Genomic DNA, 14,260 nt, shown 5'->3' on the forward strand with positions numbered 1-14,260 from the left:
GCCAAAGCAAGACAAAAAGAACAAATCTGGAGGTATCACATTACCTGATTTCAACCTATACATAAGGCCATAGTCACCAAAACAGCATGGTACTTGCATAAAAATAGGTGAATAGACCAATAGAACAGAATAGAGAACCCAGAAATAAACCCAAATACTTACAGCCAACTGATCTTTGACAAAGCAAACAAGAACATGAAGTTGGGAAAGGACACCCTTTTCAACAAATGGTGCTGGGATAACTGGCTAGCCACATGTAGGAGAATGAAACTGGATCCTCATCTCTTACTTTATACAAAAATAAACTCAAGATGGATTAAGGAGGACAGGCACGGAGGCTCATGCCTGTAATCCTAGCACTTTGGGAGACTGAGGCAGATGGATCACTTGAGGTTAGGAGTTTGAGACCAGCCTGGTCAACATGGCGAAACCCTGTCTCTACTAAAAACAAAAAAAGTTAGCCAGGCATGGCGGTGGGTGCCTGTAATCCCAGCGAGTAGAGAGGCTGAGGCAGGAGAATCACTTGAACCTGATAAGTGAAGGCTGCAGTGAGCTGAGAGGGTGCCATTACACTCCAGCCTGGGCAGCAAGGGAGAAACTCCACCTCAAACAAAAAAAAAAAGATAGATCAGGGACTTAAATCAAAGACCTTAAACTGTAAAAATTCTGGAAGAAATAGCATTGGAAAAATTCTTCTAGACATTGGATTAAACAAGGATTTCATGACCAAGAACTCAAAAGCAAATGCAATAAAAACAAAAATAAATAGCTAGGACTTAATTCTAAAGAGCTTTCGCATGCAAAAGGAAGAGCCAGCAGAGGAAACAGACAACCCAACTGGGAAAAAATCTTCACAATCTACACATCTGACAAAGGACTAATATCCAGAATCTACAACAAACTCAAATCAGCAAGAAAAAAAAACAAACAATCCCATCAAAAAGTGGGTTAAGCAGTTAGAATGGCAATCATTAAAAAGTCAGGAAACAACAGATGCTGGAGAGAATGTGGAGAAATAGGAACGTTTTTACACTGCTGGTGGAAATGTAAATTAGTTCAACCATTGTGGAAGACAATGTGGTGATTCCTCAAGTACCTAGAACTAGAAATACCATTTGGCCCAGCAATCCCATTACTGGGTATATACCCAAAGGATTATAAATCATTCTACCATAAAGACACATACACACATATGTTTGTTGCAGCACTGTTCACAATAACAAAAACTTGGAACCAACCCAATGCCCATCAATGACAGACTGGATAAAGAAAATGTGGCACATATACATCATGCAATACCATGCAACCATAAAAAAGGATGCATTCATGTCCTTTGCAGGGACATGGATGAAGCTGGAAACCATCATTCTCAGCAAACTAACACAAGAACAGAGAAACAAATAATGCATGTTCTCACTCATTAGTGAGAGTTGAACAATGAGAACACATGGACACAGGGGGAGGAACATCACACACCGGGGCCTGTTGGGAGGTGGGGTAGGAGGAATAGCATTAGGAAAAATACCTAATGTAAATGATGGTATCCAGCAAACCACCATGGCACATGTATATCTATGTAACAAACCTGCACATTCTGCACATGTACCCCACAACTTGAAGTATAATTTAAAATATATATATATGTATATAGCCCAAAATAAAAGTATTTGCTGTTTGGGGGGAAAAGTGGGCTAAGGACATAAATAAACAATTCTCAAAAAAAGATATACAAATGGCCAAAAAACATGAAAAAATGTTCAACCTCACTAATGATCAGGAAAATGCAAATCAAAACCACAATGGGATACCACCTTACTCCTGCAAGAATGGCCATAATCAAAAAATAGTAAATGTTGGAGGGGATGCAGTGAACAGGGAACACTTCCTCACTGCTGGTGGGAATGTAAACTAGTACAACCACTATGAAAAACAGTGTGGAGATTCCTTAAAGAACTAGAAGTAGAACTACCATTTGATCCAGCAATCCCACTACTGGATTATCTACCCAGAGGAAAAGAAGTTATTATACACACAAAAAAAAGACACTTGCATATAGATGTTTATAGCAGCACAATTCCCAATTTCAAAGACATGGAACCAACCCAAATGCCCATCGATCAATGAGTGGATAAAGAAACTGTGGTGTATATACATCATGGAATACTACTCAGCCATAAAAAGAAATGAATTAATGGTATTCACAACCTGGATGAGATTGGAGACTATTAAGTGAATTCAGGAATGGAAAATCAAATATATGATCTCACTCACAAGTGGGAGCTAAGCTATGAGGATGCAAAGGCATAAGAATGACACAATGGGCTTTGGGGACTCAGAGGTAAAGGGTGAGAAGGGGGTGAGGAATAAAAGACTACAAATAGGGTTCAGTGTATACTGCTCGAGTAATGGATGCACCAAAATCTCACAGATCACCACTAAAGAATATACTCATATAACCAAACACCAAATGTCCCCCAGTAACCCATGGAAATAAAAAACGATTGAAGTGGATTCACCAATATTGAGATAACCCTGACAGATAGGTTCATTTTCTTGTAGAGCGCCTCTGTTTATTATATAGATTGACAGGGATATAGCACAAAGGACATGCTGCTTAATAACTTCAATGTTCTTTGCTCTAATTCCATGCTATTACAGGGACTAAAAGGGAGTGATCTTTTTCTTCCCATCATAAGGGTCACAGCTGACACCCCTATAACAAAAGACAGATTAACATAAGAAAATTATAACAGATTTGTTAACATTAATAAGCACAAAAGCCATTAAAAAAAACTAAAAGAAGGATCAGATGGTTGATACTAAATACCTTCTTTATTGGGGAGAAGGTAGTAGGGATGCTGTAAATGGAACCAAAGGCCAGATAATGGTTTGTAAATTATTTCCTTTGGAATTTGAATGCACCAGAGAGGGAGACATTCTTCTGTGAAAAAGTCCTTCCAGGTGTGATTACATTCCTCTGTCTTCTGTTCTGGTATAGAAAATGAGATTTAAGGGAGAGGATGGAAGGCAATGGCGTACTCTCTGGTGGATCCAGTCTTAAGGTAGATAAGAGATATCAGAGTAAAGTCTCTTCCAGCATCTGCTGACCTTCAATGAACTTCAATTTAAAATAATCAACATGGGAGGCAAGTGGATCATTTGAGGTCAGGAATTCAAGACCAGCCTGGCTATCATGGTGAAACTCCATCTTCACTAAAAGTTACAAAGCTTAGCTGGGTGGTAGTGGTGGGTGCCTGTAATCCCAGGTACTCAGGAGGATGAGGCAGGAGAATTGCTTGAGCTGGGAGGCAGAGGTTGTGGTGAGCCAAGATTATGCCATTGTACTCCAGTCTGCATGACATTGAGACCCTGTCTCATAAATAAATACATACATACATACATAAATAAACACACCAACGTTCCATATTTGAAAGTAAAATTCCCTGGGGCTCCTTCATTATCAAACAACCTCTGGATGTGTAATTTGGACTCCTGGATGAATGCTTCCCCCTCAGTGCTGACCAAGAGTCAGGAACAAGAGTTAGAGGTTGCCTGTACTCCCATGACTGCAGCCTTCTAACTCATCCAGATGCACCTTCTTTATCTCTGGTGCACCTCTGGATTCAGTCCATTTCATACCTGAAAAACAGACATAGCCCTGGCCAAATTCAAGGAGTCCGACTTGAAGAATGTTCCGGGTTGGTACAGTTCAAGTGCCCGTTGACAAAAAGAGTCAAACTCTATAAAATATTTGAAGAGATTTATTCTGAGCCAATATGAGTGACCAATATGAGGAGATCCTGAGGAAACATGCCCAAAGTGGTTGGGCCACAACTTGTTTTTTGGTTTGTTTGTTTTTTTGTTTTGTTTTTTTGAGATGGAGTTTCGCTCTTGTTACCCAGGCTGGAGTGCAATGGTGTGATCTCAGCTCACCGCAACCTCTGCCTCCTGGGCTCAGGCAATTCTCCTGCCTCAGCCTCCTGAGTAGCTGGGATTACAGGCATGCACCACCATGCCCAGCTAATTTTTTGTATTTTTAGTAGAGACGGGGTTTCACCATGTTGACCAGGATGGTCTCGATCTCTTGACCTCGTGATCCATCCACCTCAGCCTCCCAAAGTGCTGGGATTACAGGTGTGAGCCATCATGCCTGGACCCCACAACTTGGTTTTATACATTTTAGGGGGACATAGGACATCAACCCACATGTGTAGAATGTATATTGGTTTAGTCTGGAAAGGTGGGACAACTGAGAGCGGGGGCTTCCAGGTCACAGGAAGATTCAAAGATTTTCTGATTGACAATTGGTTGAAAGAGTTAAGTTACTGTCTAAAAACTTAGAAAAAATGTCTGGGATAAAGTAACAAGTAGTAGAAAGCAAGGTTTTCACATGCTGGTGAAGCCTCCAGGTAGCAGGCTTTAGAAAGAATTGATTATAAATGTTTCTTATCAGACTTAAAGTGTATGTTCTCTCAGTAATAGTAAGTCCTAAAGGGAAGAGGGTATAATGAGGCATGTCTGAGCTCACCTTCTCATCATGGCCTGGACCAGTTTTTCAGGTTAATTTTGGAATGTCCTTTGCCAAAAGGATGGATCCATTCAGATGGGTGGGGGTCTTAGAATTTTTTTTCGGTTTACATACCTATTGTGACATATGGATTGGATAGTGTCCTGATCTTTGCCTTGGTATTGCATCCTCTTGCTGCTGTTCCCACTCTAACTCTGAATCCCCTGCCCTCAGCAGTTGGTTGGGCTTTGGGAGTCTTCCCCAGTGGCCCAGATCAGAAGAGATAGTCAGAAATTCAACAACTAGAGACTCTCCAAGATGGCTGAATACACACAACTCCAGCACACAACACCCAGCAAGAGAGACACAGAAATCCAGAGATCTCCTAGCTCCAACTGAGTTACCAGGTGCATTTCAACAGGTCTGGTCTGACAGTGAGCAAAGCCCAGGCAGGGCAGACTGAGGTGGGGAGGGGTGCTGCTTCACCCAGAAAGTGCATCTGACCAGCAAGTCAGAGGCTCCTCCCACTCTGGCACTCTGGTCCAGATACAGCACTTCCCCCAAAGCCTCAGCAATACACAGAACAGGGGATCTTTTCCAGTCAAGCACTGGGAATTACAAGTACAGAGTTGAATAATAATCCAGGACGGTATCCCAGATTAGTGCACGAACCTAAACAGACGTATAAGCCCAAAAACCAGCCGGGAGAGCCTGTAGACTGAGCTATTGCCCCCTCCCCCTGCCTGGAGAGAGAGGGTGCTGAAAGTGGGAGGACAGACAGAGCAGCTGGGCAGGCCCTACCCCATGACCAGAGAAAGAGGAAGCTGAAAGGGGGAGACAGCTAGGTGCAGCTGGGCGGGTCCCTACCCTCCCTCACAAACCCCAGAGGGCTGAAGCTCTGATTCTAGTGGGTAGCACAGCCAATGCCACAGTCTGAGCTGAACCCTGAATGATCCAGCCCAGTGGAGGAAGGGCACAACCCACCATTAGAGGGGTGGGACTGGGTTACATGTTTTAACAAAATACACAGGAAGCCTATGTAGCAATGGGACTGCATTCTTGACCACCCAGCAGTACCACTAGGTCAGCGGAAGAGGCGGGCCTAAACCCCTAGCGTAAACAAAAAAGACATAGGAATCTTACCTAGCAACCTGAAAGAGTCCCTAGAAACCCAGTAGCACCTCGACAGGCAGACAAGCCACTTCATCAAGCAGTTCCCTGCGACCACAGCCAGGTAAATCCATGAAGATGGGGAAGAAACAGCACAAAAAAGATGCAATCATCAAAGATCAGAACACCTCTTCTCCTTCAAGGGATCACAACTCAACAACATGGGAACACAACATGACTAAGGAAAAGCACAACAAATTGACAGAAACAAGCTTCAGAAGGTGGATAATAAACTTTTCTGAGCTAAAGGAACACGTTCTAACTCAATGCAAAGAACCAAAAACCTTGGAAGAAGGTTATACGAAATGCTAACTAGAATAACCAGCTTAGAGAAGAACATAAATGACTTGATGGAGTTGAAAAACACAGCATGACAACTACGTGAAGCAAACACAAGTTTTAATAGCCAAATCAATCAAGCAGAAGAAGGGATAACAGAGATTGAAGATCAACTCAATGAAATAAAAAAAGAAGGCAAGACAAGAGAAAAAAAGAGTGAAAAGAAATGAACAAAGCCCCCAAGAAATATGGGATTATTTGAAAAGACCTAATCTACGCTTGATCGGTGTACCTGAATATAATGGGGAGCATGAATCCAAGCTGGAAAACACATTCCAGGATATTATCCAGGAGAACTTCCCAAGCCTAGCAAGCCAGTCCAACATTCAAATTCAAGAAATACAGAGAACTCTACAAAGATATTCCTCAAGAAGAGCAACCCCAAGGCACATAATCATCAGATTCATCAGTGTTGAAATGAAGGAAAGAATGCTAAGGGCAGCCAGAGAGAAAGGTCAGATCACCCACAGAGGGAAGCCAATCAGACTCACAGCGGATCTCTCAGCAGAAACCCTACAAGCCAGAAGAGAGTGGGAGCCAATATTTAACATCCATAAAGCAAAGAACTTTCAACCCAGAATCTCATATCCAGTCAAACTAAGCTTCGTAAGTGAAGGAGAAATAAAATCCTTTACAGACAAGCAATTACTGAGAGATTTTGTCACCACCAGACCTGCCCTACAAGAGTTCCTAAAATAAACACTAAACACAGAAAGGAACAAGTACCAGTCACTGCAAAAGCAAACCAGTTGGCAAAGACCAAAAATGCAATGAAGAAAATGAGTCAACTAATGGGAAAGAAAATCAGCCAGTAACAAAATGGCAGGATCAAATTCACACATAACAATATTAACATTGAATGTAAACAGCCTAAACACCCCAATCAAAAGACACAGACTGGCAAACTGGATAAAAAGTCAAGACCCATCAGTGTGCTGTATCCAGGAAACCCATCTCACATACAAAGACACACATAGACTTAAAATAAAGGGATGGAAGAAGATTTACCAAGCAAATGGAGAACAAAAAAATGCAGGGTTTGCAATCCTAATCTCTGATAAAATGGACTTCAAACCAACAAAGATCAAAAGAGACAAAGAGGGACACTACACAGTGGTAAAAGGATCAATCCAACAAGAAGAGCTAAATATCCTAAATATATAAGCACCCAACACAGGAGCACCCAGATACATAAAGCAAGTTCTTAATGACCTAAAACGAGATTTGGACTCCCACACAATAATAGTGGGAGACTTCAACACTCCACTGTCAATATTAGACAGATCAATGAGACAGAAAATTAACAAGGACATCCAGGACTTGAATGCAGAGCTGGACCAAGCAGACATAATAGACATATACAGAACGCTCCACCCCAAATCCACAGAATATACATTTCTCAACACCACATTGCACTTACTCTTAAATTGACCACATCATTGGAGGTAAATCACTCCTTAGCAAATGCAAAAGAATGTAAATCATAACAGTCTATCAGACCACAGTGCAATCAGACTAGAACTCAGGATTAAAAAACACACTCAAACCTGCACCACTTGGAAACTGAACAACTTGCTTCTGAATGTCAACTGGATAAACAATGAAATGAAAGCAGAAATAAAGATGTTCTTTGAAACTAATAAGAATAAAGACACAACTTGCCAGAATCTACGGGACATGTTTAAAGCAGTGTCAAAAGGGAAATTTATAGCAATAAATGCCCACATGAGAAACAAGGAAATATCTAAAATTGACACCCTATCAAAAGCTAGAAGAGGAAGTTCAAAAAAACTCAAAACCTAGCAGAAGACAAGAAATAACTAAGATCAGAGCAGAACTGAAGGAGATAGAGACAGAAAAAAACCTTCAAAAAATCAATAAATCCAGGAGCTGGTTTTTTAAAAAGATCAACAAAATAGACAACTAGCCAGACTTATAAAAAAGAAAAGAGAGAATAATTAAATAGATGCAATAAAAAAAGATAAAGGGGACATCAACACTGATCCCACAGAAATAAAAACTACCACCAGAGATTACTACAAACAGCTCTAAGCACATAAACCAGTAAACCAGGAAGAAATGGATAAATTCCTGGACACTTTTACTCTACCAAGACTAAACCAGGAGGAAGTTGAAACCCTGAATAGACCAATAACAAGGGCTGAAGTTTAGGCAGCAATCAATATCCTACCAACCAAAAACAATCCAGGTCCAGACGGGTTCACAGACAAATTCTACCAGATGTACAAAGAGGAGCTGGTTCCATTCCTTCTGAAACTGTATCAAACAATACAGAAGGAGGGAACCCTCCCTAACTCATTTTATGAGACCAACATCATCCTGATACCAAAACCAGGCAGAGGCTGAAAAAGAAAACTTCAGGCCAATATCCATGATGAACATCAACGCAAAAATCTTCAATAAAATACTGGCAAACTGATTGCAACAGCACATCAAAAAGCTTATCCATCGTGATCAAGTAGGCTTCATCCTGGGGATATAAGGCTGGTTCAACATACACAAATCCATAAATGTAATCCATCATATAAACAGAACCAAAGACAAAAACCACATGATTATCTCAACAGATGCAGAGAAGGCTTTGACAAAATTCAATGGCCCTGCATGCTAAAAACTCTCAATAAACTAGGTATTGACAGAATGTATCATAAAATGATAAATGCCATTTATGGCAAACCTACAGCCAATATCATACTGAACAGGTAAAAGCTGGAAGAATTCCCTTTGAAATCAGGTACTAGACAAGGATGCCCTCTCTCACCATTCCTACTCAATATAGTATTGGAAGTTCTAGCCAGAGCAATTAGGTAAGAAAAAGAAATAAAGGGCATTCAATGAGGAAAGGAGGAAGTCAAATTGGCTCTATTTGCAGACAACATGATTGTATATCTAGAACACCCCATCGCCTCAGCCCAAAATCTTCTCAAACTGATAAGCAGCTTCAGCAAAGTCTCAGGATACAAAATCAATGTGCAGAAACCACAAGCATTTCTATAACCAATAACAAACAAACAGAGAGCCAAATCAAGAGGGAACTCCCGTTCCCAATTACTACAAAGAGAATAAAATACCTAGGAATACAACTAACAAAGGATATAAAGGACCTCTTCAATGAAAACTACAAACCACTGCTCAATGAAATAAGAGAGGACACAAACAGATGGGAAAACATTCCATGCTCATGGTTAGGAAGAATCAATATCATGAAAATGGCCATAGTGCCCAAAGTAATCTATAGATTCAATGCTATTCCCATCAAGCTACCAAAGACCTTCTTCACAGACTGGAAAAAAAGGCTTTAAACTTCATATGGAATCACAAAAGACCCCCACATAGCCAAGACAATCCTGAGCAAAAGAACAAAGCTGGAGGCATCACACTGCCAGACTTCAAATTATACTACAAGGCTACAGTAATCAAAACAGCATAGTACTGGTACCAAAACAGAGACATACATCAATGGAACAGAATAGAGGCCCCAGAAGCAGCACCACACATCTACAACCATCTGATCTTTGACAACCCTGACAAAAATAGGCAATGGAGAAAGAATTCCATGTTTAATAAATGGTGTTTGGGGAAGATCCAAGATGGCGGTTTAGGAGCAGCTCAGGATTGCAGCTCCCTGTGAAAGTGCAGAGGGTGAGTGGACACTGCATTTCCAGATGGATCTTTATTGCCCACAGACCAGGAGATTCCCAGACAGAGGAGCCCCATGGGTCGCCAGCACAGCTATTTTGGCTGGCACGGCTATTTTGCTGGTGCCCTGGCACGGCAGTTCTCTGTACAAAATACACTGGTCTGGTTGCCCTTTTAAGCTGGCAATTAGAGCTCCAGGAAGGCAGAGTCACCCATTCATCTGATTAAACAGGGGACAGAAACAGGGAGCCAGGCCAGGAGATTCCAGGGCAGTGCTGTTGTTTCAGCCAGCGCAGTGTGTCGCCGCATGGGAAATCACACAGATCCCAGCACCTTTTCATCATGTGACTGGAACACCTGGGAGAGAGTCAACCGTTCAACTTAAAAAAAGGCTCTGAGGCAGAGAACCAGATGATGACACTCAGCGGTTCCCACTCGGCAATTGTAAAGGCCCTGGGTTGAGAGTTGCACGGCAAGCACAGCTGAAACTGGGACGGTCCAGCTTTGTGGGGGAGGGGAGTCTGCCATTACCAAGGCACTCCATCCCTACGGAGGTAGTCTGCCATTGCTGAGGCAACCCACCACTACAGACAGTCTGCCATTACAGAGGTGGGCCACCATGGCCGAGGCACTTCTAACCACACCCATATAAACAGGACTGCAGGGAAGTTCACATGGCAGCAGGGCAGAGCCCACAGCAGCTCAGCAAAGCCTCTGCAAGCAGACAGTGACTAGGCTGCCTCCTCGCTGGGCAGGACAACCCTGAAAAAAAAAGGCAGCCACACAATGGAAACTCATAAATAAAGCCCTAACTCCCCAGGACAGAGCACCTGGGGGAAAAAAGGGGGTTTATGAGTTCTGCTGCAGCAGACTTAAATGTACCTGCCCAGCAGCTCTGAACAACAGAGCTCACAGCTCAGTACTTGAGCTCCTATAAAGGACAGACTGTCTCCTCAAGCAGCTCCCTGACCCCTGTATATCCAAAGAGTCACCTTACAAAGGACTGATCAGACTGACATTTGGCGGGCATCATTCTGGGACAAAGACAACAGAAGAAGAAACTGGTAGCAACCCTTACTGTTCTGCAGCTGCTGCAGGTGATCCCAAGGCAAACAGAGCCTGGAGTGGACCTCAGCAGTCCTACAGCAGAGGGGCCAGACTGTTAGAAGGAATAATAGGAAACAGAAATAACTTCATTATCAACTGTACGTCCACTCAGAGACCCAATCTGAAAATCAGCAACTACAAAGATGACAGGTGGATAAATACACAAAGATGGGAAGAAACAAGCACAAAAAGGAGGAAAACACCTGAAACCAGAGCCCCTCTCCTCCTACAAGAGATCACAAATCCTCACCAGCAACGGAACAAGGCTGGATGGAGAATGAGTGTGATGAAATGACAGAATCAGACTTCCGAAGGTGGGTAATCAGAAACTTTTGTGAGTTAAAAGAACATGTTCTAACCTAATGCAAAGAAACTAAGAACATTGAAAAAAGATTTGATGAAATGCTAATGAGAATGCACAACTTAGAGAGGAATATAAGTGAATTGATGGAGCTGAAAAACACGAGAACTTCATGAAGCATGCACAAGTTTCAACAGTCGAATTGACCAAGCAGAAGAAAGGTTATCAGAGGTCGAGGATCAACTCAATGAAATAAAACGAGAAGGCAGGATTAGAGAAAAAAAAGCATAAAAAGGAATGAACAAAGTCTCCAAGAAATATGGGACTATGTGAAAAGAACTAATCTATGTTTGATAGGTGTACCTGAATGTGATGAAGAAAATGAATCCAAGCTGGAAAATACTCTTCAGGATATTATCCAGGAAAACTTCCCCAACCTAACAAGGTCCAGGAAATACAGAGAACTCTGCAAAAATATTCCTCAAGAAGAATAACCCCACAGCACATAATCATCAGATTCACCAGGATTGAAATGAAGGAGAAAATGCTAAGGGCAGCCAGAGAGAAAGGTTGAGTTACCCAGAAAGGGAAGTCCATCAGACTCACAACAGATCTCTCAGAAGAAACCCTACAAGCCAGGAGAGAGTGGGGGCCAATATTCAACATCCTTAAAAAAAAGAACTTTCAACCCAGAATTTCATATCCAGTCAAACTGAGCTTCAGAAGTGAAGGAAAAATAAAATCCTTTGCGAACAAGCAAGTACTCAGAGATTTTGTTACCACCAGGCCTGCTTTACAAGAGCTCCTGAAAGAGGCACTACACATGGAAAGGAACAACCAGTACCAGCCACTCCAAAAACATACCAAATGGTAAAGATTATCAACAAAATGAACAATCTGCATCAACTAACAGGCAAAACAGCCAGCTAGCATCAAAATGGCAGTATCAAATTCACACATAACAATATTAACCCTAAATGTAAGTGGACGAAATGCCCCAATCAAAAGACACAGACTGGCAAATTGGATAAAAAGCCAAACCCATTGGTGTGCTGTATTCAGGAAACCCATCTCACATGCAAGGATACACAAAGGCTCAAAATAAAGGGATGGAGGAAGATTTACCAAGCAAATGGAGAGCAAAAAAAAGCAGGAGTTTAAACCAACAAACATCAAAAGAGACAAAGGACATTACATAATGGAAAAAGGATCACTGCAACAAGAAGAGCTAATGATCTTAAATATATATGTACCCAATACAGGAGCACCCAGATACATAAGGCAAGTTCTTAATTACTTACAAAGAGACTTAGACTCCCACAAAATAATAGTGGGAGACTTTAACACCCCATTGTCAATATTAGACAGATCAACCAGACAGAAAATTAACAAGGATATCCAGGGCTTGAACTCAGACCTGGAACAAGCAAACCTAATAGACATTTACAGAACTCTCCACTCCAAATCCACAGAATATACATTCTTCTCAGCACCATATCACACCTACTCTAAAATTGACCACATAATTGGAAGTAAATCACTCCTCAGCAAATGCAAAAGAACAGATGTCATAACAAACAGTCTCTCAGACCACAGTGCAATCAAGTTAGAACTCAGGATTCAGAAACTAACTCAGAACCACACAGCTTCATGGAAACTGAACAACTGGCTCTTGAATGTTGACTGGATAAACAATGAAATGAAGGCAGAAATAAAGATGTTCTTCGAAACCAACGAGAACGAAGACACAACATACCAGAATCTCTGGGACACATTTAAAGCAGTCTCTAGAGGAAAATATAGAGCAATAAATGCCCACATGAGAAGCAAGGAGAGATCCAAAATTGACACCCTATTGTCAAAATTGAAAGAGCTAGAGGAGCAAGATAAAAAAAAACTCAAAACCTAGCAGAAGACAAGAAATAATTAAGATCAGAGCAGAACTGAAGGAGATAGAGACACAAAAAAACCCTTCAAAAAAATCAATAAATCCAGGAACTGGTTTTTTGAAAAGATCAGCAAAATAAACCACTAGCCAGATTAATAAAAAAGAAAAGAGAGAATAACCAAACAGATGCAATAAAAAGCAATAAAGGGGATATCACCACAGATTCCACAGAAATTCAAACCATCATCAGAGATTATTACAAAAAACTCTATGCACATAAACTAGTAAACCTGGAAGAAATGGATAAATTCCTGGACACTTGCCTCCTCCCAAGCCTAAACCAGGAGAAGTTGAAACCCTGAATAGACCAATAACAAGATCTGAAGTTGAGGCAGCCATTAAGAGCCCACCACACAAAAAAAGCCCAGGTCCAGATGGGTTCACAGCCGAATTCTACCAGACACACAAAGAGGAGCTGGTACCATTCCTTCTGAAACTATTCCAAATAATCCAAAAAGAGGGAATCCTTCCCAAATCATTTTGTGAGACCAACGTCATCCTGATACCAAAACCTGGCAGAAACTCAACAAGAAAAGAAAACTGCAGGCCAATATCCATAATGAACATAGACGCAAAAATCTTCAATAAAATACTGGCAAGCCAGTTGCAACAGCACATCAAAAAGCTTATCCACCATGATCAAGTAGGATTCATACTGGGGATGCAAGCCTTGTTCAACATACCACATAAACAGAACCAAAGACAAAACCCGCATGATTATCTCAATTGATGCAGAGAAGGCCTTTGACAAAATTCAACAGCCCTTTATGCTAAAAACCCTCAATAAACTCGGTATTGATGGAACATATCTCAAAATAATAAAAGTTATTTACGACAAACCAACAGCCAATATCATACTGAATGGGCAAAAACTGGAAGCATTCCCTTTGAAATTGGGCACTAGGCAAGGATGCCCTCTCTTACCACTCCTATTCAATATAGTACTGGAAGATCTAGCCAGAGCAATCAGGCAAGAAAAAGAAATAAAGGGTATTTAAATAGGAAAGGGGGAAGCCAAATTGTCTCTATTTGCAGATGACATGATTGTATATGTAGAAGATCTCATCTTCTTAGCCCAAAATCTCCTGAAACTGATAAGCAACTTTAGCAAAGTCTCAGGAAACAAAATCAATGTGCAAAAATCACAAGCATTCCTATACACCAATAACAGACTTAAAGAGAGCCAAATCAAGAATGAACTGCCATTCACAATTGCTGCAAAGAGAAT

The sequence above is a fragment of the Callithrix jacchus genome, chromosome 14 (genome assembly GCF_049354715.1).
Source record: "Callithrix jacchus isolate 240 chromosome 14, calJac240_pri, whole genome shotgun sequence".
In the NCBI taxonomy this organism is placed as follows: Eukaryota; Metazoa; Chordata; class Mammalia; order Primates; family Cebidae; genus Callithrix; species Callithrix jacchus.